The sequence below is a fragment of the Lampetra planeri genome, chromosome 63 (assembly GCF_965212315.1).
Source record: "Lampetra planeri chromosome 63, kcLamPlan1.2.h2, whole genome shotgun sequence".
NCBI lineage: Eukaryota > Metazoa > Chordata > Hyperoartia > Petromyzontiformes > Petromyzontidae > Lampetra > Lampetra planeri.
In genome coordinates, this window is record NC_136169.1 from 12991 (window position 1) to 39978 (window position 26988).

The window sequence follows — 26988 nt, forward strand, 5'->3', positions numbered from 1 at the left end:
CTCGGAGAAGACCCGAACGCACGCACACGCTCGTGAGATCTACTCGGGATGACTCCACACCCCCACATTGCTGCACTGCACCCGACTGGCAGACCCTCTCAGGCACGGCGGCATTCTGGGAGTTTCGCAATTGCCGTGCGTAGAATCGCAGCAGCCTCCACCAGGCCAAGGCCAGCACGGTTCTCACCGTTCGGGGTGACACCCAACGCCTCGATTGAGAAATCGAGGCGTTGGGTATCACCCGAAGGAATAATAACCGTTACATTGCCCCACAAAGTGATGCCAAATATTATCGACAACTCCACCGCACCCCCCCCCAGGAGTGATGGGGCTGAGTCAAGCCCTTCCCCTCTCCCTGCTCTCCCAACCAGGATGTGAAATCGCGGTCCGTTCGATAGCGAGACGCTCGCTCTGCCTCCGAGCACTCCGCGGAAACTTCCGTCGAAGTGGCATCGTCAGCGGCCCCGGCGTGCGCGTGGCCGGGCGCGGTGCCGGCCAGCCACCCCCCTCGCGTGCCACGGCGCCGGCCTTCATAGGCGCCGGCTGCTACTCGCTCGCAGCGCTTGCCCCAACGGTCTGTTCAGGAGGGATCGTGTTGGGACGGAGACTTTTGTTTTTGCGGCCTTCAAGGGAATTTGGGCGACGGCCCTCCTTCGCGCTGCACGTTGCCAACTGGCGGACGAACGTCGCGGCTCCGTGCCAGAGGCCTCAAAGCGGCGGTGGCAGCGTCGCCGGAGTGAACAAATCCGACGAGCGCCCGACGGCCATCTCCGTTCACCGTTCTGCCGTGAAATGGTGGCCCATTTTCGGCGCTCGTTTTTTCTCTCCCCTTCACTCTCTTTCTCTCCCCTCGTTGCCCCCGTCGGCTCGGGAGGCACGAGGGGGGGGGGGTGGGGACCGCTGTGCCGAGGCCGCTGTGGATTTCTGGATTGAGGGCGACACAATCTGAAAATCCACACGGCCACTGTTGGGTCACGGCGAACAGGATTATCGTCTGAGGGCAACAACAAAGAAACGCTTGCTTAGTTTCGTACACGGTGCCTCTCACGGACAAAAATCACGATTCGTTTTTTTATCCTTTTTTTGTGTTTAGGTCGTGAAAGACGCATTCGCGCCCTCCGCCACTCGACAAGAGCCCAACAAGTCGAGGCGTCACGTGGGGGAGGGGGGAGGGGTTGGATAGAGGGGGGGGGGCAAACGTGCCGATTGGTTCCGGTTTGCCAGCATCAGCCGGCAACACACCTTGAAGAGCAAAGCGAAGATTTGGACAATTTACTTTTTGATGCTGACGACGTTCAAAACACTACGCACGCACGCTCGTCCATCTCTTTCTCTCTCTTCCACGGCGTCCCCCCCACCCCCCAACTCGTTTGAGAGTCAAAATCTCAGCATGGACTAGAGGAATCCCGGATGAGCCACGAAGCGGGGGATCCGCTGCCTTCCTGCTCCTCGATTCTCCACTCATTCCGGTCCTGGGCTCATCGCCTCCACATCCACCAGACGGAGTCCCTTCGCGTCCTGGTCTGCCACTCCGATCCGTCCCTTCCCTCCTCTAAGGCCTTACCTAACTCGGCCTCCACCATGGTGCTTCCGAGCGAGTGGAAGCACCACTGCCGCCCCTACCCCCCTCTCCTCTCCGCACAACTGCCACCCACTCCCAGGGCTGTAGTATCCAATAGGCCGCAGTGGGCACTGAGCCCATGGCCTAGTCACTCACCCACTCACCAAGCCACCCACTCACTCATTCACCAACTCACCCGCCCACTCACTAATTCAACCACTCACCCATCCACTCACTCACCCACTCACCCAGCCAGCCACTCATTCATTCACTCACCCACCCACTCACTGATTCACCCACTTACCCATCCACTCACTCACCCATTCACTCACCCACTCACTCACCCAGCCAGCCACTCACTCACCCAGCCAGCCACTTACTCATTCATCCACTCACTCACTCATTCACTCACCGAGCCACCCACTCACTCATTCACCCACTCACTCACCATCCACTCACTCACCCACTCACCCATCCACTCACCCACTCACCAAGCCACTCACTCATTCACCAACTCACCGGCCCACTCACTAATTCAACCACTCACCCATCCACTCACTCACCCACTCACCCAGCCAGCCACTCATTCATTCACTCACCCACCCACTCACTGATTCACCCACTTACCCATCCACTCACTCACCCATTCACTCACCCACTCACTCACCCAGCCAGCCACTCACTCACCCAGCCAGCCACTTACTCATTCATCCACTCACTCACTCATTCACTCACCGAGCCACCCACTCACTCATTCACCCACTCACTCACCATCCACTCACTCACCCACTCACCCATCCACTCACCCACTCACCAAGCCACTCACTCATTCACCAACTCACCGGCCCACTCACTAATTCACCCACTTACCCATTCACTCACCCACTCACTCACCCAGCCAGCCACTCACTCACCCAGCCACCCACTCACTTATTCACCCAATCACTCACCCATCCACTCACTCACCCACTCGCCCAGCCACTCACTCATTCACCCACTCACCCATCCACTCACTCACCCACTCACTCACCCAACCACCCATCCACTCACTCACCCAGCCACCCACTCACTCATTCCCCCAATCACTCACCCATCCACTCACTCACCCACTCGCCGAGCCACTCACTCATTCACCCACTCACTCAGCCAACCACCCACCCATCCACTCACCCAGCCACCCACTCACTCATTCACCCAATCACTCACCCATCCACTCACTCACCCACTCGCCCAGCCACTCACTCATTCACCCACTCACTCACCCAACCACCCACCCACTCACTCACCCAGCCACCCACTCACTCACTCATTCACCCAATCACTCACCCATCCACTCACTCACTCACTCACCCACCCACCAGGGCCGTAGTATCCAATAGGCCACACTGGGCACTGTGGCCTAGGGCCTACGACAACTAAAAGGGCCTACGAGAAAACAATATAAAATATTTTTACAAATATTTTTTTTAGCAAGGCATAGGCACAGTGTGTATACAAAGAGGCAGAGTCATCTCAATAGTTGTCTTCATAAGGTGAGAGAGAAATGAACACCAGAGAAGAACTTTTCGAGATGTTTGTCATTGCAAAATTAGCAAAATAAACATCTTCAAATGCTGCTTGTCACACAATCTCATTGTCAGTAGAGCAGCAGTGCGGGGGAAGACAACGGCGGCGTTGTTGTCCTACGGTTGATCGGAGACAGTTTAACAAAGAATAACTCAGCTTTAGCGAGGGACAGCGGTTTGAGTAGTGACATGGGGCAGCAGCAGCAGCTGTAGAGAGTTGTCACTGAAGGCCTAGGAAGTGCCCGAGGCCTACAAGAACCTGCATCTACCACCCCTCTCCCCTCCATCTCTCCCATGTTGTGAGCCGTAACGGCAGCCGTGTAGGAGGCGGTGATGGTGGTGGTGGAGGAGCTGTGATGGTGGCCGTGCCGCTGATGAAGGAATAATTGAGGGGCTTGCACTTCTGTGTGAGCGGCGCTCGTTAGTCCACGGGAAAACCCGGCGTGTGTGTTCGTGCTGCCGCTAGCGAGCTCCGCGCGCTGATTGATGTTTCCGCGGGGTACCCTGGCGGGGGGGGGGAGACATTTGCTCGCCCCCCCTTCCGCCCCCCCCCCAATCTCGCCGGAGAATCTCAGCCCCGCCGTCTTTTTAATCTCCATCGGATTCGGAAGAACTCTTATTATCGCCAGCCCCGTCTCCCGCTTTTAATTAAACCTAGGCTCATATTAAAAATATATATGAAACACATCTACGAAGCACTTTGCTGGGTGTTGTTTTTTTGTCTATTTTTTAATTTTGTCTTTCATTTCTTTTCTCTCCCCCTGCCCATGAATCGAATGTGTTTTAGATGAAAGGCGTTTTTAATGTTGTGTACAATGCCTTCGCAATATTGGAGGGAAAAAAACACAAGACGTGAAAAATTAAGTTTTCTTTTTTTCAAACGTGCACGGGGAGGGGGAGGGGGGGGATCTTCGGTTCTCGCGCTCAACTCATCGCAAGACTCTTTCGCTCCCCCCCCTCTCTCTTGGCGCAGATGAAATGCGATCGTCCGCGATGCGCTCGCTGTTAAACTGTTTCGGGGTTGGGTTTTGTTTTTTCTCTACCGAGATGAGATGATTTGTGGACAATTTTTTTTTTCCAAAACGGTCAACTTCCCATCCAGGGACAGGCCACGTGAATCTCACTGCCAATTAATTTATTGCAAAATGAAAAAACAAATGAAAACTCATTATTTTTAATGTACATTTATTTTTTGTAAAAAAAATAAAAATTTTATTACAAAAAAACCGAAAGCATAAATAAAAAAACTGAAACAAATATAAAAATATAGATTTAAAAAATTTACTTAAAAAACAAACGGCAAGTCAAAGTGACTTCCCGACTCAAATGAGGCATCGAGGCATCGCTGCTCACCTCCTACGTACCGCTCAAGGCCAGCGGCGGGCATTTCCACATTGCTATGGCAGGGGACAAGGATACCCATGGCGCCCGAGGGGGGGGGGGGGCGAGCATAGCCTGAGGTCAATTCCAGGGGTGGTCCAACAAGGACGGCGGCAGCACGCTACTCGCCCCGCACGACCGCGGAGCGAGTCGACCGCGACCCCAACGCCGCCTCCCGCTGTGACGACTCCACCCCACACGCCGGCCAGGGCGGCGGCGGCCTTGCGGGTGCAACAGGATGGCTCCCCGCGAACGCGTTGATGGGGCGGGCCCCTCAATTCCCAGCGGTTGGCATTTGGCAGCGGGGAAGGAATAAAACCCGGGTGCCCCGCTCGTTGCGCGCGTGAACGCCGCTCGCAGGGCGTTTAGAGGGCCGCACGGAATTTTGGCCGCGGCTCGGGTCGGTGCCGCCAGGCCTGCGGCTTCAGTCCCGGAGCAGCACTGGCTGTGACCTCGCACACACAAAGGTCCCCCGTGTAGCCTGAACCGGCCGTCGGGGCAAGCGGCGGTGTCGGCAAAAAGCAGCGGCGCCTGCGAAAGGCGGCACGGCGGCTGCGTCGGGGTTGGGGGGCCGGCATCGTGCCGGGCCGCCTTCGTCTCCACGATTTTACACACCACACGGGTTGCTCATTTAAGGCCGAGCCGACCCGGGGGAGGACCGTGTTCGGATAATCGGCACCGACGCCGGGTTCGTAGCTCAGCGCGCTAACCGCGACAACTACCGCTCCCTACACACGCGCGCACACACGCTGGCCAGATCCATCCACACACATACACACGACACATCTCTCGTTGGACCACCGTTTTGCATTTGGCCAGGTGCTGGCCATTTGCCTGGCCCGGAAAGACGGCAAACAAGATGATGTGTGATGCGCGTGTCTCGGTCTCGCAGCGAGATTAAAAGGGGCGGGGGGAGGGGGTGAGGGGGGGAGTTGGGGTGGGAACTCTTGACTCGGCATCGCACAGATGACACCGATTGACGCGACCATTTCGAGTGGATGTTGTTGTTGATTTGAACGCCATTCCATCGCCTCGCTCCCAAACTGGCTTTAACGAGGACCAAATGAAGTCACCTCCCGGGCAATGGAAGATTCCTCCGCACGCGAGGTCGCCAATGGATTTCGGGGTTCAGAGGTCAGGGGTGACCTCGTTGCCGGCTCCGCTGAGTGCCCCCCGGGTTTGAAATCCACATCTGAGAATTTTAAAAAATATCAGTCTAACCCGCCCCCCTCCGCCTCAAATCGTTGCACCTGATGAGTTAATGATGACGTCACCCTGCTGCTGCTGCTGCTCTATATAAGACCGGGAGCCAGAGCAGAGCCTCACCATTCTGGCGAATTGCCCGATGATGCTGGATGCAATTACCAGCGAAACGTCGTACTACTCAAAAATTGTAAATGTTGTGGTTTCACGCTTCAACACACCGGTGGGCTAAAGTAGTGAACTATTTGTCTTTTGTCAACGTGACACTTTTTTGTTGATTGGCCGTGTCGGGTGGTGGAGGGTTACGACACATTTATAAATAACGCGATCTAAACCCAAAAACGTTGATTATGAATAATATTGGTCGCGAAAGCCTACACGTGTTAAACTAACACGTAGTAGATGGAGGAGGCTTCCGTGACAAATATTATTATCCATAATCGAGGTTTTTGGGATAGGTCGCGTAAATATATAAATGTCACGTGAACAAAACGGTTTGAACGAGCAACGAATTGTGACGTTTCGTTCACGTGACAAACGTGACCAATTGGCTGTGTCGGGGTGGCGGCGGGTTTAACGACGCATTTAGATATTTACGCGATCTAACCCAAACAACAACCTCTGTTATGGATTAAAATAAAAAAATCTGTTTGACTATTAAGTGCCACTGCCTTTCCCGCGCAAAGCGGGCGGGAAAGTGTGTGTGGTCCACAGAGGTCACGTGACGAATACGGGATCTCAGAATTATCTCTGTGATGTCCGCTTCAGCGGGGGGGGGGGGGGGGGGGGGGCGCACCGCTTGGCTGCGAGATATCCCGACGGATCCTTCGTCTCGTGATGACACGTGACGGCGAGAGCGCGATCGCCCATTAATTCTCGCGACTTCGCGGGTGGGCGGGGGGGGGGGGGCGGCGGGGGGAGGGGGGGGCAGAACGACGGTGACCTCCGTGCGGGTGACACACGGGGGGCGCTGCCGTCTTGGGCGGGAGCGCGAGGGAAATCTACGCCCCGTTTCTCCATCATCGCCGCAGCGGTGGGCCCGAGCGGAGAGCGACAGGCACGGCGGTGGCGGCGGACTGACCATAACGAGGAAGTTTCAGCCGCGATGAATCAAATTGCGGAGAGCGCTGCCGTGCGGCCTCGCCCGCCGGGAGCGCACCCGGCGCGGAGATGGAGCGACCAAATCGGGCCGGCGCTGGATTTGTCCCCAAAATCGCGAGCCTCCGGAAGGGAAAGCGGCGATCGCTCTGCCGAGACGGCGTCGGACCGAGCGGCTTGGGAACTGCAGCGGGGGGGGGGGGGGCGAGCGGGTCTCGCGACGTGGCAGGGCAGTGAGCCAGCCGCTAACGATTGGATATCGACAGCTGCCACGCACGCAACGCCGTAGCTACACGCAGCGCGCGAATGACGATGAAGTGAGGCCCCCTTGTTAATCAACTGCTGGACTAAGGCTTCCCAATGCCATGCCTGGGCAACGGCGTTGCTGTGGTTCCACTTCACCACACCGATCAGGGCGGGTTGGTGAAGCGGGGGGTGGGTGGTTATGACCGGTTTGGCTATCACTCACCACGGACGCTAGCCGCGGCCAGGGATTGAGCTGGGGTGGTCCCGGTTAACGGTTCACCGTGACAACTGCGGCGCCACTCCCTGAAGTCAAGATTCAGGAACACAAATAGTGACGATGTTGCGTGTATTTTTTTATTTTATGTATTTCAGTGTTATTTTTTTTGCGTTACAATTTCAGTAAAAATATAAACACTGAAAGGATTGATAAGGGGTTTTTTGGGGGTTAGATCGCGTAAATATAAACATGTGTCGTTAAACCCGTCACCACCCGACACAGCCAATTAGTAAGGTTTGTCACGTAACCAGAACGTGGCCTCTCACGTCCCCCGACCTGTAGCTGATCGAGGGGCGAAGGTCAAAGGTCGCGCGCACGGCCGCGCAGGCCACTGGCGGAGCGAGAGCTCTCGGAGAGTGCCTCCTGCGGCGGCAGCGGCGCACCGGGAGGGCGGCTGTGGCCAGCACCACGGCCAGCCGCTTTCACTTTTTAAATCCTTTATATTAAGTTCACTTGCTTGCTTGCTTGCGCGCTTACGACTGTGCAAATCTTTCGGTCGTTTTTTAACCCACTTCCCGTGATCCAATCGAGCTGACATTTTGCACACAGACTCGTTGTGCGTGACAATTGATTTTCGTGAAAAAAAAATTCCAAAATTTTCCACTTTTTAGGAAAAAAATAATTTCATGTTTAATTTAAAATACCAATGTGATAAAAATGAAACTCTTACTCAAGAAAAACAGAAATGAATAATAAAATAAAACCGATGCCACGCATATAAAGGATTCATAGTGAAAAACTTTGTTTTTACGGGTTAATTTTAAAAAATGAACGCACCGCACCGTGTACTCGTTTGAAGGGCCCAGGATGAGTCGGCGGGCACCGCTCGTTATCGCCGGCAGCCGCCGAGTGAGATGGTCGCCGTGAAAGATGTGGCGCAGGCGAGGCGCACGGTACGGAGTCAGGCACGGGACGAATGAGAAACGGGGCTGGCGACGGCGGCGATGGGACCGATTCGCGTGGCGAGAAAAATGACATTTTGACGTTGACCAAAAAGGAGTACGCAGCTAATATTCAATACTTGCCGCGTCGATTCGAAGTAACGAAGCGAGCGCCGAGGCTGAGAGGCTGACTCGCCCACACCCTCAACGCCACCACCACCACTGCCACCACCAGCACTGCCCCCACCACCACGACCACCATCACCACAACCACCACCGTCATCACTACCACCATCACCACTATCGCCAACCACCACGATAACCGCCATCACCACTGCCATCACCATCACCGCCACCACTAGCACCACCGCCATCGCCACCACTACCACTACCTCCACTGTCACCACTGCCACCATCGCCATAACCACCATCACCATTTATCACCGCCACCACTGCCACCACCGTCATCACTACCACCACCACCACCACGACCACCGCCCGCACCGCCATCCCTACCACCACCACTATCACCAACCACCACTATCACCGCCATCACCATCACCGCCACCACTACCACCACCACTGCCACAACCGCTGGGGCGCATGGGTGGGGGGGGGGGTGAGGGCAGTGTCGCGGCCGAAGGAGTCGGGCACGAGTGGGCCGGGCGGCACATCAATCCGCGTCACAGCACGCGGCCTAACGACGCGTGCTCGAATCTAATAAACATAACGACAACATCAATTCATCAACGGGGGGTGGGGGGGGTGGTGGGGCACTCGTCAATTGCCGCCCTTCTTTCGCGCCTTCCCGGGGCTTCTGCCGCGCCGATTTATTCGTTTTTCGTCGTCGTCGGTGACGAATCCGAGTCTCGGGAGAAAGGGTGGGGGTGTGGGGGGTGGAACGTTTCCATCACCGCTCGAGACGATGGGCGCCGCGTCGGCTCCGTTCTCCGCCTGTGCCGCGTCCGCCCGCTCAAGCCGGCGGGTGGAAATTCCACGTTTCCATGCCTGCACCGTGAACTCTGCCCTACAGTGATCCGCTCACTCCACCGCCGGGCCACATGGCTGGATAATATTTACTACATATTTATGTGTGTGCGCGTGTTTAAATGTGCGAGCGACATTCTGGGGCATCAGTCTGCGCTGTGAAAAATGCTCATGATCTGGTCATGGAACAAAGACTCTCTCTCTCCGTCACCATAACCCTCACCTCAACCACCCTCACACTGCCCCCCCTCCATCCCTCCCTCCATCCATCCCTTCCCCTCCCCTCCCCTGCCTCCCTCCCTTCCCTCCCTCCCACCCTGCCTCCCTCCCTCCCCTCCCTCCCTCCCCACCGCCACACTGCCCTATCTTACATTACGACCGCACATTACGCACGCCCTGCATAAAACACACACGCGGAGATTACAATACGCTCGTGAAATATTTAGCGAAAGCCTTCCCTGTCAGCTCAATTACGGCGAGCAGAATTGACCACATTTTCCCACCCGCGCAACTCTATCTATGAACAAAGAGAAGACGTCTCGTATATTCGTAAATGTTTGCGTGCACGCGCACGCACGGGGAGACGCTGTCGCTCGCCCGTCGCGCTTCTCGGCCACAAACGACTCCGCGCGCACATCGACAAACACTCCGCCCCCCCCCGACCGCCGCCGTAGCCGTCGACGGAGCGCCGGGGCGAGTCGTGGCGAGCGAGAGACGCCCACGACAGGCGCCACGTTGACGTGGACGGGCAGCTTGAGTCCACCAAAGGCGGGGGGGGGGCCATGGAACCGCCTTGAACTACGAAGACGCCGTCAGTGGCCCGCGTGGAGGGAACTCCACTCGCCGCGTTGGCAGCGCGGTGCGGCCAACCGCTACACGCACCGCTACACACACATGCACACACACATGCACATGCGCACACACACGCACACATGCACACACACACACACATGCACACACACACATGCGCGCACACATGCGCACACACACACACATGCGCACACACATGCGCACACACACACACACATGCGCGTACACGCGCACACACATGCGCGCACACACACACACACATGCGCGCACACACACATGCACACACACACACGCACACACACACACACACGCACACACACGCACGCACACACACGCACACACACACACGCACACACACACACGCACACACACACACACACGCACACACACACACGCACGCACTGGGCGGAAGGTGAGGGAGTGGGGCCGGGAGGGAGATTTGTTTTGGCAAAATCATCAGCGGGGGCCGGCGTGCGTGACGCCGCTGCTCGCGGGCTGTGAACGACGGCTTCTCCTTCCCGGCGGCTCCGGCTCTTAAAGCCGCCGACGCGTCAGAACTTTGTGCTTTTAATTAAAAAACGCGACGCGCGGATAACAAAAAGAAACCTGACGCTCATGGACGGGCGGGCGGGCGGGCGACGAGGGGAGGGACACGGGGGGGGAGGGGGGGCTGGCGGGGGGGGGGGCGGATGCGGAGATTAACCTTCCTCATCTCGCCTCCGCTACATGTTTTTCTTGCGTCAAGAACGCGCCGCCCGCCGGCGTGGGGATCGTCGCCCCCCCCCCCCCCCCTTTGGCGAAGGACATCTCGGCGGCACGCACGGCAGCGAGGCGGACCGCGAAGGGGCGCCACGGGAAAAGGAGAGGAAGGGATCGACGGAGGATGACCGCATGTCACCGTCGGCCGGCTGGGCTGGCTGGCGTCGGCGCTGGAGGTTGAACGGAGCCCCGTGAAGTCGAAAACGCCTCGTCACTGGGAAGCGCGTGTGTGCGGGAAGCGCGCTGGAGGCGAGCGGGAAGCGAGAGAGAAGCGAGTGGGAAGCGAGACAGAAGCAAGAGAGAAGCGAGAGAGAAGCGAGAGAGAAGCGAGTGGGAAGCGAGAGAGAAGCGAGTGGGAAGCGAGAGAGAAGCGAGAGAGAAGCAAGAGAGAAGCGAGAGAGAAGCGAGTGGGAAGCGAGAGAGAAGCGAGAGAGAAGCGAGAGAGAAGCGAGAGAGAAGCGAGTGGGAAGCGAGAGAGAAGCGAGAGAGAAGCGAGTGGGAAGCGAGAGAGAAGCGAGTGGGAAGCGAGAGAGAAGCGAGTGGGAAGCGAGAGAGAAGCGAGAAAGAAGCGAGTGGGAAGCGAGAGAGAAGCGAGAGAGAAGCGAGTGGGAAGCGAGAGAGAAGCGAGAGAGAAGCGAGAGAGAAGCGAGAGAGAAGCGAGAGAGAAGCGAGAGGGAAGCGAGCGGGAAGCGAGAGAGAAGCGAGAGAGAAGCGAGAGAGAAGCGAGTGGGAAGCGAGAGAGAAGCGAGTGGGAAGCGAGAGAGAAGCGAGTGGGAAGCGAGCGGGAAGCGAGAGAAAAGCGAGAGAAAAGCGAGAGAGAAGCGAGTGGGAAGCGAGAGAGAAGCGAGAGAGAAGCGAGAGAAAAGCGAGAGAGAAGCGAGAGAGAAGCGAGAGAGAAGCGAGAGAGAAGCGAGAGAAAAGCGAGAGAGAAGCGAGAGAGAAGCGAGAGAGAAGCGAGTGGGAAGCGAGAGAGAAGCGAGTGGGAAGCGAGAGAGAAGCGAGAGAGAAGCGAGAGAGAAGCGAGTGGGAAGCGAGAGAGAAGCGAGAGAGAAGCGAGAGAAAAGCGAGAGAGAAGCGAGAGAGAAGCGAGAGAGAAGCGAGTGGGAAGCGAGAGAGAAGCGAGTGGGAAGCGAGAGAGAAGCGAGAGAGAAGCGAGAGAGAAGCGAGTGGGAAGCGAGAGAGAAGCGAGAGAGAAGCGAGAGAGAAGCGAGAGAGAAGCGAGTGGGAAGCAAGAGAGAAGCGAGAGAGAAGCGAGAGAGAAGCGAGAGAGAAGCGAGTGGGAAGCAAGAGAGAAGCGAGAAAGAAGCGAGAGAGAAGCGAGTGGGAAGCAAGAGAGAAGCGAGAGAGAAGGGAGAGAGAAGGGAGAGAGAAGCGAGTGGGAAGCGAGAGAGAAGCGAGTGGGAAGCGAGAGAGAAGCGAGAGAGAAGCGAGAGAGAAGCGAGAGAGAAGCGAGAGAGAAGCGAGAGAGAAGCGAGTGGGAAGCGAGAGAGAAGCGAGTGGGAAGCGAGAGAGAAGCGAGAGAGAAGCGAGAGAGAAGCGAGTGGGAAGCGAGAGAGAAGCGAGTGGGAAGCGAGAGAGAAGCAAGAGGGAAGCGAGTGAGAAGCGAGAGGGAAGCGAGTGGGAAGCGAGAGAGAAGCGAGAGAGAAGCGAGAGAGAAGCGAGTGGGAAGCGAGAGAGAAGCGAGAGAGAAGCGAGTGGGAAGCGAGAGAGAAGCGAGAGAGAAGCGAGAGAGAAGCGAGCGAGAAGCGAGTGGGAAGCGAGAGAGAAGCGAGAGAGAAGCGAGTGGGAAGCGAGAGAGAAGCAAGAGAGAAGCGAGAGAGAAGCGAGAGAGAAGTGAGTGGGAAGCGAGAGAGAAGCGAGAGAGAAGCGAGTGGGAAGCGAGAGAGAAGCGAGTGGGAAGCGAGAGATAAGCGAGAGAGAAGCGAGAGAGAAGTGAGAGAGAAGCGAGAGAGAAGCGAGTGGGAAGCGAGAGAGAAGCGAGAGAGAAGCGAGTGGGAAGCGAGTGGGAAGCGAGTGGGAAGCGAGAGAGAAGCGAGAAGGAAGCGAGAGAGAAGCGAGTGGGAAGCGAGTGGGAAGCGAGAGAGAAGCGAGAGAGAAGCGAGAGAGAAGCGAGTGGGAAGCGAGTGGGAAGCGAGAGAGAAGCGAGAGAGAAGCGAGAGAGAAGCGAGAGAGAAGCGAGTGGGAAGCGAGTGGGAAGCGAGTGGGAAGCGAGAGAGAAGCGAGAGAGAAGCGAGAGAGAAGCGAGAGAGAAGCGAGTGGAAAGCGAGTGGGAAGCGAGTGGGAAGCGAGAGAGAAGTGAGAGAGAAGCGAGAGAGAAGCGAGTGGGAAGCGAGAGAGAAGCGAGAGAGAAGCGAGAGAGAAGCGAGTGGGAAGCGAGAGAGAAGCGAGAGAGAAGCGAGAGAGAAGCGAGAGAGAAGCGAGTGGGAAGCGAGAGAGAAGCGAGAGAGAAGCGAGAGAGAAGCGAGAGAGAAGCGAGTGGGAAGCGAGAGAGAAGCGAGAGAGAAGCGAGAGAGAAGCGAGAGAGAAGCGAGAGAGAAGCGAGAGAGAAGCGAGAGAGAAGCGAGTGGGAAGCGAGTGGGAAGCGAGAGAGAAGCGAGAGAGAAACGAGCGGGAAGCGAGTGGGAAGCGAGAGAGAAGCGAGAGAGAAGCGAGAGATAAGCGAGTGGGAAGCGAGAGAGAAGCGAGAGAGAAGCGAGAGAGAAGCGAGAGAGAAGCGAGAGAGAAGCGAGCGAGAAGCGAGTGGGAAGCGAGTGGGAAGCGAGAGAGAAGCGAGAGAGAAACGAGCGGGAAGCGAGTGGGAAGCGAGAGAGAAGCGAGAGAGAAGCGAGAGATAAGCGAGTGGGAAGCGAGAGAGAAGCGAGTGGGAAGCGAGAGAGAAGCGAGAGAGAAGCGAGAGAGAAGCGAGAGAGAAGCGAGAGAGAAGCGAGTGGGAAGCGAGTGAGAAGCGAGAGAGAAGCGAGCGGGAAGCGAGTGGGAAGCGAGAGAGAAGCGAGAGAGAAGCGAGTGAGAAGCGAGTGGGATGCGAGAGAGAAGCGAGAGAGAAGCGAGAGAGAAGCGAGTGGGAAGCGAGTGGGAAGCGAGAGAGAAGCGAGTGGGAAGCGAGCGGGAAGCGAGTGGGAAGCGAGTGAGAAGCGAGTGGGAAGCGAGAGAGAAGCGAGAGAGAAGCGAGTGAGAAGCGAGTGGGAAGCGAGAGAGAAGCGAGAGAGAAGCGAGTGGGAAGCGAGAGAGAAGCGAGTGGGAAGCGAGCGGGAAGCGAGTGGGAAGCGAGTGAGAAGCGAGTGGGAAGCGAGTGAGAAGCGAGAGAGAAGCGAGTGAGAAGCGAGTGGGAAGCGAGAGAGAAGCGAGAGAGAAGCGAGTGAGAAGCGAGTGGGAAGCGAGAGAGAAGCGAGAGAGAAGCGAGAGAGAAGCGAGTGGGAAGCGAGTGGGAAGCGAGAGAGAAGCGAGTGGGAAGCGAGCGGGAAGCGAGTGGGAAGCGAGTGGGAAGCGAGCGGGAAGCGAGACAGAAGTGAGTGGGAAGCGAGCGGGAAGCGAGACAGAAGCGAGTGGGAAGCGAGCGAGAAGCGAGAGAGAAGCGAGTGGGAAGCGAGAGAGAAGCGAGAGAAAAGCGAGTGGGAAGCGAGTGGGAAGCGAGAGAGAAGCGAGAGAGAAGCGAGTGGGAAGCGAGAGAGAAGCGAGTGGGAAGCGAGAGAGAAGCGAGAGAGAAACGAGAGAGAAACGAGCGGGAAGCGAGAGAGAAGCGAGAGAGAAGCGAGTGGGAAGCGAGTGGGAAGCGAGAGAGAAGCGAGAGAGAAGCGAGTGGGAAGCGAGAGAGAAGCGAGAGAGAAACGAGAGAGAAACGAGTGGGAAGCGAGCGGGAAGCGAGTGGGAAGCGAGTGGGAAGCGAGAGAGAAGCGAGAGAGAAGCGAGAGAGAAGCGAGTGGGAAGCGAGAGAGAAGCGAGAGAGAAGCGAGTGGGAAGCGAGAGAGAAGCGAGAGAGAAGCGAGTGAGAAGCGAGTGGGAAGCGAGAGAGAAGCGAGAGAGAAGCGAGTGGGAAGCGAGAGAGAAGCGAGTGGGAAGCGAGCGGGAAGCGAGTGGGAAGCGAGTGAGAAGCGAGTGGGAAGCGAGTGAGAAGCGAGAGAGAAGCGAGTGAGAAGCGAGTGGGAAGCGAGAGAGAAGCGAGAGAGAAGCGAGTGAGAAGCGAGTGGGAAGCGAGAGAGAAGCGAGAGAGAAGCGAGAGAGAAGCGAGTGGGAAGCGAGTGGGAAGCGAGAGAGAAGCGAGTGGGAAGCGAGCGGGAAGCGAGTGGGAAGCGAGTGGGAAGCGAGCGGGAAGCGAGACAGAAGTGAGTGGGAAGCGAGCGGGAAGCGAGACAGAAGCGAGTGGGAAGCGAGCGAGAAGCGAGAGAGAAGCGAGTGGGAAGCGAGAGAGAAGCGAGAGAAAAGCGAGTGGGAAGCGAGTGGGAAGCGAGAGAGAAGCGAGAGAGAAGCGAGTGGGAAGCGAGAGAGAAGCGAGTGGGAAGCGAGAGAGAAGCGAGAGAGAAACGAGAGAGAAACGAGCGGGAAGCGAGAGAGAAGCGAGAGAGAAGCGAGTGGGAAGCGAGTGGGAAGCGAGAGAGAAGCGAGAGAGAAGCGAGTGGGAAGCGAGAGAGAAGCGAGAGAGAAACGAGAGAGAAACGAGTGGGAAGCGAGCGGGAAGCGAGTGGGAAGCGAGTGGGAAGCGAGAGAGAAGCGAGAGAGAAGCGAGAGAGAAGCGAGTGGGAAGCGAGAGAGAAGCGAGAGAGAAGCGAGTGGGAAGCGAGAGAGAAGCGAGAGAGAAACGAGAGAGAAACGAGTGGGAAGCGAGCGGGAAGCGAGTGGGAAGCGAGTGGGAAGCGAGAGAGAAGCGAGTGGGAAGCGAGAGAGAAGCGAGAGAGAAGCGAGAGAGAAGCGAGTGGGAAGCGAGTGGGAAGCGAGACAGAAGCGAGTGGGAAGCGAGTGGGAAGCGAGCGGGAAGCGAGTGGGAAGTGAGCGGGAAGCGAGTGGGAAGTGAGAGAGAAGCGCCGCCGCTTTGCCACGGACCACTCGGCCGGCGAAGGGTTAAATGTAAATGTGAGATACGAGGGGGGGGGGGGGGTGAGATCGGAGAGGGGGGGGGGGGGTGGCGGGCGGGCGAGGTGATGAAGAAACGGGGGGGGGGGGGGGCCTTGCGAGACATCGCGACGGAGCGAGAGAGGAGATCGAGGCCACAAGCTAGAGAAGGTGCATGGGCACGAGAGACCCACTCCCCTCCACACAACACCCCCCCCCCCCCACACCCACACACCCAAACAGCGAGATATATAAGAGAGCGGGCCAGAGAATGAGAGATAGCGAGACAAAGAGGGAGTGAACGTGAAGGATGAGCAGATGGAGAGCGCGAGGCGTCAGGGAGAGAGAGGGGAGAGAGAGACGAGGGCAGATGATAGTTTTTCACCGGCGGAAAATGATGAAAGCGACAGCCAACGGTGGGGACAGGGGCATGCATCACGAAGCCTTCCTTCATTTTTAATGCCGCCCGAGAAATATAAAAAAGAGAGAGAGAGAGAAGCCCAGAAGGGCGACCCCTCGCACGTGAACTGCTGACCCGTGATGTCACGCGACTTGGCGTCGGGGATTCATCATGAGCCGGAGCGCATCGCTCCGGCTCGCGATCGAAAACACACCCGAAGCAGGACACGCGCCGGGTGTGTGTGTACGTGTGTGTACGTGTGTGTGTACGTGTAGGTGTGTGTACGTGTGTGTACGTGTAGGTGTGTGTAGGTGTGTGTACGTGTGTGTGTGTAGGTGTGGGTGTGTGTAGGTGTGTGTGTACGTGTGTGTACGTGTGTGTGTGCGTGTGTGTGTACGTGTGTGTACGTGTAGGTGTGTGTAGGTGTGTGTACGTGTGTGTGTGTAGGTGTGGGTGTGTGTAGGTGTGTGTGTACGTGTGTGTGTACGTGTGTGTGTACGTGTGTGTACGTGTAGGTGTGTGTAGGTGTGTGTACGTGTGTGTGTGTAGGTGTGGGTGTGTGTACGTGTGTGTGTACGTGTGTGTGTACGTGTGTGTGTGTAGGTGTGTGTACGTGTGTGTGTACGTGTGTGTACGTGTAGGTGTGTGTAGGTGTGTGTACGTGTGTGTGTGTAGGTGTGGGTGTGTGTAGGTGTGTGTGTACGTGTGTGTACGTGTGTGTACGTGTGTGTGTGTACGTGTGTGTACGTGTGTGTGTAGGTGTGGGTGTGTGTAGGTGTGTGTACGTGTGTGTGTGTAGGTGTGTGTACGTGTGTGTATGTGTGTGTACGTGTAGGTGTGGGTGTGTGTGTAGGTGTGTGTACGTGTGTTTGTACGTGTGTGTACGTGTGTGTACGTGTAGGTGTGTGTACGTGTGTGCGGGTGTACGTGTGTGTACGTGTGTGTGGGTGTACGTGTGTGTACGTGTAGGTGTGTGTACGTGTGTGTGTGGGTGTACGTGTGTGTACGTGTGTGTCTGTGTACGTGTGTGTACGTGTAGGTGTGTGTACGTGTGTGTGTGGGTGTACGTGTGTGTACGTGTGTGTCTGTGTACGTGTGTGTCTGTGTACGTGTGTGTACGTGTGTGTGGGTGTGTACGTCTGTGTACGTGTGTTTACGTGTGTGTGTGTGTGGGTGTACGTGTGTGTACGTGTGTGTGTGTAGGTGTGTGTGTACGTGTGGGTGTGTGTACGTGTGTGTAGGTGTGTGTGTGTGTGTAGGTGTGTGTGTACGTGTGGGTGTGTGTGTACGTGTGGGTGTGTGTCTGTGTGTAGGTGTGTGTGTGTACGTGTGTGTGTGTACGTGTGTGTACGTGTGTGTACGTGTGGGTGTGTGTCTGTGTGTAGGTGTGTGTATGTGGTAGTGTAGCGGTTAGCGCTGCGCTATGAACCCGGCGACCCGGGTTCGATTCCCGCTCACGGCTAACACTGGTGACGATTATCTGAACCAGTCCTGGGCCTCCCCTAGGTCGACTCGGCCTCAAATGAGTACCTGGTGTGGTGTATAAACATCGCCACTGGGGAGACAAAGGCGGCCGGGCGTGGTGCTGGCCACCCACCCCCTCGTGTGCCGTGCCGGCCTTCGTAGGTGCTTGCTAACGGCACTTGCCCCAACAGTCTGTTAAGGCTACACGGGGGATCTTTGTCTTTGTGCGCACAGCATCAGCTGCACGAGCCGGAGCTGCTTGTGCCAAACACACTGACTCACGTCCTGTCCATGACAGACTAGAACACACGCACACACGCACACACGCACACACGCACACACGCACACACGCACACACGCGTACATGAAAATGACAGATTGGAACACTCACACACGCGAATAATGACTCGGCAACACACGCAACACACGGACATGATCGACGTGAAAACACGCACACGTGCACCGGCATGTGAATATGACAGACTGAAACACACACACACACACAAGACTACAAGGGATGGGAACACACACGCGCACACGCGAATATGACACGCACACAAACACACACGCGGTCACAAACGAAAATGACAGACTTGAGAAAAGCCAAAGGCGCAAAGATCCACACGATAGCCTTTCGCAGACCGTCGGGGCAAGGGCCGTTAAGTGAGCACCTATTATGGACCAGCACGGCACACCGAACTGAACCAGGTACTCATTTCAGGCTGGGTCGACCTAGGGGGGGGGGGGAGTGCCAAAGACTGTTGAACTCAGGTGGCTGGGGTTCGTGCCACTAAAACGCTGTGCCCACTGCTCTGCCGCAAAGACAACGATCCTCCGCTACGAACCCGGCGACCCGAGTTCGATTCCCGCTCACGGCCAACACCGGTGACGATTGTCTGAACCAGTCCTGGACCTCCCTTAGGTCGACTCAGCCTCAAATAAGCACCTGGCGCGGTGTGTAAAACATCACCGCTGGGGAGACAAAGGCGGCCGGGCGTGGTGTTGGCCGGGCTTCATAGGTGCTCGCAGAACTTGCCCCAACAGTCTGTTAAGGCTATACGGGGGACCTTTGTCCTTGTGGGTGGGTGTAGGTGCGTGTGAGTGTGAGCACGTTGAACTTCTTTCGCACCGCACGTAGCCAACCGCGCTAATCGGAGGTGAGTGGATGCTGTGGCACACAGAGCGAATGGTCGCGCAATTGAGCAGCAAAACCCGAGTTCGATTCCAACTCGTGTGCAATCACGGTGGCAAATCTTTGTCCTCTCCTAGATCGAGCACCAGGTAGGCAGTGCGCATGAAACATCAGCAACGGGGAGACAAAGGCGGCCGGGCGTGGTGCTGGCAACCGGCCTTAATAGGCGCTCACCACCTAGCCACGCGCGCTGCAACTACGCCGGAGCACGGTGCGGGGGGTGACGAGTGCGTGGGTCGGTGATGTTGGTGGGATGGTGGCTCGTGCAAATTACTGCGGGAGATTAAGAAGAACCCAACATCTGGGGCACATCGCGGGAGCGACGAGAACATCTGACAGAACCGCGCGAGGGAGAACTCCACGTGACAGCATCTTGCCCGAGAGGTATATCATCACCACCATCATCATCATCACCATCATCATCATCATCACCATCATCACCATCATCACCATCATCATCATCACCATCATCATCACCATCATCATCATCACCATCATCACCATCATCATCACCATCATCACCATCGTCATCACCGTCATCACCATCATCACCATCATCATCACCATCATCACCATCATCATCACCGTCATCATCACCATCATCATCACCGTCATCATCACCATCATCATCACCATCATCACCATCATCACCACCATCATCACCATCATCATCACCATCATCACCACCATCATCACCATCATCACCATCATCATCACCATCATCATCACCATCATCATCGCTATTATTATTATTATACTGGTAGGAACCTCCTGGTTCCACCTGCCCACAGGGGATTATTGTGTCCGTCCGTCGTGCATCAAAAATGGGAGGGGTGGGGCTGGATGGAGAGGGTGGGGAGGGGCTGGGTGGGGAGGGGTGGGGCTGGGTGGGGAGGGGAGGGGCTGGTCACCCCGTGGTGCCCTTATAAAACTCAACGTTTAACCTACTCACGCGGCTTGTGCCCGTCCTCACTGGTGGCCACATTTGCGGAATACACCACGCCGCCGTTGACCCTGGCCATTGACCGAGCAACCCAACGTTCCTACCAGCTCCCTCCGCAGGACAATGTGTAAACTACAGATTTCCCAGGACAGCAGTTGCCTTAAAATAGCCAGGACAGGTGGCAGCTCTGTCACGGACTGACGTGGTTCATTATTTTTCTTCTCTCGCTCATTTCTTCCGTCTCTTTTGTCTTTCGTTCCCCCCCACCACCACCACCCCCTTCCCCGTTATCTCAGAGTGACGTCATGACGTGCTCTCAGAGTGACGTCATGACGTGCTCTCAAGAGTGACGTCATGACGTACTCTCAGTGCGGACGTCATGACGTGCTCTCAGAGTGACGTCATAACGTGCTCTCAGGGTGACGTCATGACGTGCTCTCAGAGTGACGTCATGACGTGCTCTCAGGGTGACGTCATGACGTGCTCTCAGAGTGGCGTCATGACGTGCTCTCAGAGTGACGTCATGACGTGCTCTCAGAGTGACGTCATGACGTGCTCTCAGAGTGACGTCATGACGTGCTCTCAAGAGTGACGTCATGACGTGCTCTCAGGGTGATGTCATGACGTGCTCTCAGGGTGACGTCATGACGTGCTCTCAGGGTGACGTCATGACGTGCTCTCAGGGTGACGTCATGACGTGCTCTCAGGGTGACGTCATGACGTGCTCTCAGGGTGACGTCATGACGTGCTCTCAGGGTGACGTCATGACGTGCTCTCAGGGCGGACATTATGCAAAATGTTTTTTTGAGCTGCTCGGCTGAGCGGTACAGTGACGACACCGTACGCAGAATTGAACAGCAACGCGGAATGATACAGTACGCGGAATGATACAGTACGTGGAATGATACAGTACGCGGAATGATACAGTACGTGGAATGATACAGTACGTGGAATGATACAGTACGTGGAATGATACAGTACGTGGAATGATACAGTACGTGGAATGATACAGTACGTGGAATGATACAGTACGTGGAATGATACAGTACGTGGAATGATACAGTACGTGGAATGATACAGTACGTGGAATGATACAGTACGTGGAATGATACAGTACGCGGAATGATACAGTACGCGGAATGATACAGTACGTGGAATGATACAGTACGCGGAATGATACAGTACGCGGAATGATACAGTACGTGGAATGATACAGTACGTGGAATGATACAGTACGTGGAATGATACAGTACGTGGAATGATACAGTACGTGGAATGATACAGTACGTGGAATGATACAGTACGTGGAATGATACAGTACGTGGAATGATACAGTACGTGGAATGATACAGTACGCGGAATGATACAGTACGTGGAATGATACAGTACGTGGAATGATACAGTACGTGGAATGATACAGTACGCGGAATGATACAGTACGTGGAATGATACAGTACGTGGAATGATACAGTACGCGGAATGATACAGTACGCGGAATGATACAGTACGCGGAATGATACAGTACGTGGAATGATACAGTACGTGGAATGATACAGTACGCGGAATGATACAGTACGTGGAATGATACAGTACGTGGAATGATACAGTATGCGGTATGATACATTAATGCTGAATACAGTAAAGCGGAATGAAAGAGTAACGCAGAATGATACGGGGCGCGGTATAATACAGTAAAGTGGAGTAATAATTGACTTCTCCAAGACAGAGGTTCTCTGCAAGCCATCTGGCTACCATGAGAGATTCGTTCATGAAGCTATCCACATATACAAACACAGAGACAATTTCAACCGAGAAGATGGATTCTGGCTTAGCAATCATTGCAAGGATTTGATCAACCATTTCGGGTCTTAATTGATTGTGTTCATGCTTACGGTGACTTTCACACCGCATTCCATTCTTTTCCTCCATCTGACCAACTGCCGAATCGCTGTCCGTGGTGCTGACGTTAAGACAAAAAACGCCACTTTTTTTCAAATTGTCTCGCTGTGGATTTCACACCTGACGACGATTGCTTGTGTTGCAGTCGAAACGTCGTGAGAATTTTATTGTTTTATATTTTTATTATTTTATTGTTTCCCTTCTACGTGACTTTACCGAAAGAACCAGAGGTGTGGACTCGAGTCATGTGACTTGGACTCGAGTCAGACTCGAGTCATGAATTTGATGACTTGCGACTCGACTTGGACTTGCATAACAATGACTTTGTCCCACCTATGAGATGTGGACTCGAGTCATGTGACTTGGACTCGAGTCAGACTCGAGTCATGAATTTGATGACTTGCGACTCGACTTGGACTTGCATAACAATGACTTTGTCCCACCTATGAGATGTGGACTCGAGTCATGTGACTTGGACTCGAGTCAGACTCGAGTCATGAATTTGATGACTTGCGACTCGACTTGGACTTGCATAACAATGACTTTGTCCCACCTATGAGATGTGGACTCGAGTCATGTGACTTGGACTCGAGTCAGACTCGAGTCATGAATTTGATGACTTGCGACTCGACTTGGACTTGCATAACAATGACTTTGTCCCACCTATGAGATGTGGACTCGAGTCATGTGACTTGGACTCGAGTCAGACTCGAGTCATGAATTTGATGACTTGCGACTCGACTTGGACTTGCATAACAATGACTTTGTCCCACCTATGAGATGTGGACTCGAGTCATGTGACTTGGACTCGAGTCAGACTCGAGTCATGAATTTGATGACTTGCGACTCGACTTGGACTTGCATAACAATGACTTTGTCCCACCTATGAGATGTGGACTCGAGTCATGTGACTTGGACTCGAGTCAGACTCGAGTCATGAATTTGATGACTTGCGACTCGACTTGGACTTGCATAACAATGACTTTGTCCCACCTATGAGATGTGGACTCGAGTCATGTGACTTGGACTCGAGTCAGACTCGAGTCATGAATTTGATGACTTGCGACTCGACTTGGACTTGCATAACAATGACTTTGTCCCACCTATGAGATGTGGACTCGAGTCATGTGACTTGGACTCGAGTCAGACTCGAGTCATGAATTTGATGACTTGCGACTCGACTTGGACTTGCATAACAATGACTTTGTCCCACCTATGAGATGTGGACTCGAGTCATGTGACTTGGACTCGAGTCAGACTCGAGTCATGAATTTGATGACTTGCGACTCGACTTGGACTTGCATAACAATGACTTTGTCCCACCTATGAGATGTGGACTCGAGTCATGTGACTTGGACTCGAGTCAGACTCGAGTCATGAATTTGATGACTTGCGACTCGACTTGGACTTGCATAACAATGACTTTGTCCCACCTATGAGATGTGGACTCGAGTCATGTGACTTGGACTCGAGTCAGACTCGAGTCATGAATTTGATGACTTGCGACTCGACTTGGACTTGCATAACAATGACTTTGTCCCACCTATGAGATGTGGACTCGAGTCATGTGACTTGGACTCGAGTCAGACTCGAGTCATGAATTTGATGACTTGCGACTCGACTTGGACTTGCATAACAATGACTTTGTCCCACCTATGAGATGTGGACTCGAGTCATGTGACTTGGACTCGAGTCAGACTCGAGTCATGAATTTGATGACTTGCGACTCGACTTGGACTTGCATAACAATGACTTTGTCCCACCTATGAGATGTGGACTCGAGTCATGTGACTTGGACTCGAGTCAGACTCGAGTCATGAATTTGATGACTTGCGACTCGACTTGGACTTGCATAACAATGACTTTGTCCCACCTATGAGATGTGGACTCGAGTCATGTGACTTGGACTCGAGTCAGACTCGAGTCATGAATTTGATGACTTGCGACTCGACTTGGACTTGCATAACAATGACTTTGTCCCACCTATGAGATGTGGACTCGAGTCATGTGACTTGGACTCGAGTCAGACTCGAGTCATGAATTTGATGACTTGCGACTCGACTTGGACTTGCATAACAATGACTTTGTCCCACCTATGAGATGTGGACTCGAGTCATGTGACTTGGACTCGAGTCAGACTCGAGTCATGAATTTGATGACTTGCGACTCGACTTGGACTTGCATAACAATGACTTTGTCCCACCTATGAGATGTGGACTCGAGTCATGTGACTTGGACTCGAGTCAGACTCGAGTCATGAATTTGATGACTTGCGACTCGACTTGGACTTGCATAACAATGACTTTGTCCCACCTATGAGATGTGGACTCGAGTCATGTGACTTGGACTCGAGTCAGACTCGAGTCATGAATTTGATGACTTGCGACTCGACTTGGACTTGCATAACAATGACTTTGTCCCACCTCTGGAAAGAACCAAGCATATTGAATGATGCAATACGCGGAATGATACAGTAACGCGGAATGATAGATTAACGCGGAATGATACGGTGACACAGAGTGATACGGCACGCATTGGCGTGCCCTCATCTCAGTTACTTGTCCCGCCATGGAATCACTTGCAGTCTGATTTTACAGCCGGCGAATGTGATTCAGTAACTCACTAATCCCTCGCCTCGCACATTCTCACGTCGCACGGCACTTTTCAGGAACGCATTGATTACCCGCGTTAAACTGCGGGATTAATGTAATATCGATCTCAACCGACGAATCGATGCGTGCTTACGTGCCCAGCCGTGAGCACAGTGTGCCATGATGCTGCTGACAACTGTAGCTCACCGATTCGCTCGATCCCACGCGTCATTCATTCGCTTTCTCTTCTCTGTTCTGTCACCGCTACCATCGTGGAAATGTTCTCGAGAGGTTCACGCCGTGACACCCCTTTTTCCCAAGTCCAGCAGGAGTTGATGTCTCCACCAGAGGTTGACCACTTCGACTCGCACACACCGTGTCGAACGCCGTGTTCCAGCTCACAACACGCACACACTCGCTCGCTCACCACACCGCAGGTCACGAGACTTCCACTGCGGCGTTCCCTTCCATTGTCACGCGCCACAGTCGTGCGGTCGTGGCCATGCAACCCAAGCCAGTGGGACCGTCTGGCACACACCACTGTGGCAGCGCTGCACTCATTCAACGGAGCGCAGAAGCAGCAGCAGCAGCAGCAGCACTGCCCAACGGGTCCCGAACCACACTGCCATACGCAAGATAAAGACGGAGATACATGCAGAGTGACTCATTCAGTTTCATTTATTTGGTATCGTCCTGTGAGCCATTCGGCTCTTGAATCGGGTGCAACCGCAAAAAACTAAAAAGCTAAAACATGAACGAGAAAACATCTTAAAGTGATTCATCTTCTTGGTTCTTTCGGTAAAGTCACGTAGAAGGGAAATAATAAAATAATGAAAATAAAACATAATAAAATACAATTCATAATAAAATACAATTCTCACTTGTATTTTATAATGTTTTATTTTTATTATTTTATTATTTCCCTTCTACGTGACTTTACCGAAAGAACCAAGAAGATGAATCCCTGCAGTCACGAAAGCTTTAAATCGAAATCTTAAAGTGACTATACGCAAACAGAAAAATCCAGGAAAAAACTGCAAAGTCTGCCAGAAAAAAAAGCACCGTACACCAACGTTGTGCAAAAATCCCTGTGGGATGCAAGTCAAACAACAACAACCACAAGTCAACTTAGATTAATGCCATCATTCTAACTCCGTAATACAACAAACAAACACCAAAATGAAGCCATAAGCAATGTAACAGTGATCATAGGAACTGTGACTGAAATTTCACAATAAACGACATAAACAACATGTACCACCAAACCCTGTAGCCATAGCTGGCTGCATGAGTCACCCCACAACAGCAGCAGGAGCATCAGTAGGAATATTAAAACATTTAAAATGCACCTTTAAAGATCATAGATATACAGAGACTCGTAGAGACCCACAGAGACGCATTATAGACACATCACAGGAGCGCAACTTTGGCCATGCAACCCAAGCTATGCACCATAGATTGAACCCACAGATACCCCACAGAGACCCTACAGAAACACATCGAGATACATTAAAGACAGGCCAGTGTGGCCTGCGCTACAGCGACACGAACTCTCTCGCTCTCTCTGCTGAAGCCCTCTCATCATGGCAAGCAGCAGCAGTAGCAGCAGACCACCACATTGGCATCGAGCTTCCGAACCACAACACTGCTGCTGCCATCATCGTGGGCAACAACCGAACAGCTCCTCTATAAACCTTGCTCAATGAAAGAAATGTGTCGACTATTGCACGTTCGGCTTCCATCCCCTGAGGCCCGGGTCGTGTTTTTGCAAGAGGCTTTTGGCGTCATCTGGTCCAACACCTTGTGAGACTGGGCTCTAAGAAAAGCTGTCTCTGGTGTGGACCAATCAATTTCAAGGACAGTGCATACATCATCAGAGTTGTGTTTTTTGTTTGCATTCCGAACGCAGGTATTGTGGTCAATGCAAACATGACTCCTTGTAAAAAAGTGTCAGTTTTGTTGCCAGATAAAAGGGTAAATAAAATCATATTTGCTCCTGGAAAAGGAGGTTCCAATGGTGTATACGCGTTGTTGTCGGCGTGCATTCGTGACGGCGAGGACTCAAAAGAGCGCGTCGAGAGAAAATGCTCCGGCTTGGATCACTTGACAGTGCTGTTTGTTACGGGCCGCTGGGGCCTTTGTGAGCCCATGCTCAGCAAATGCGATTTATGTACGAAACAAATAATGTGCGTGTTTGCGTGCGTGCGTTCATTCCCGGGCGTGGTGCTGGTCATCCACCCTTCATGTGCCCATTAGCAGCACTTGCCCCAAGTCTGTTACAGGCTACACGGGGAGTCTTTTGATCTTTGTGTATAAGTGGGGAGCGGTGGTGTAGCAGTTTGCATGCTGCTCTACAAACCTGGCGCCCTGAGTTCAATTCCCGCTCACGGCCAACACTGGTGCCGATTATCTGAACAACGGGTCCTGGGCCTCTTCTAAGTGGACTCAGCTCGAAATTAGTACCTGAGGGTGCGGTGTGTAAACATGGTCACCGGGGAGACAAAGTCGGCCGGGCGTGGTGTTGGCCACCCACCCCCTCGTGTGCTGTGCTGGCCTTCATAGCTGCTGCTGCTGCTCACTAACAGCACTTGCCCCAACAGTCTGCTAAGGCTATACGGGGGGGGGGGGGGGGTCTTTGTCTTTGTGTGTCAACGAGCAAATGCGCATGTACGCCATTTCAATCATCAGG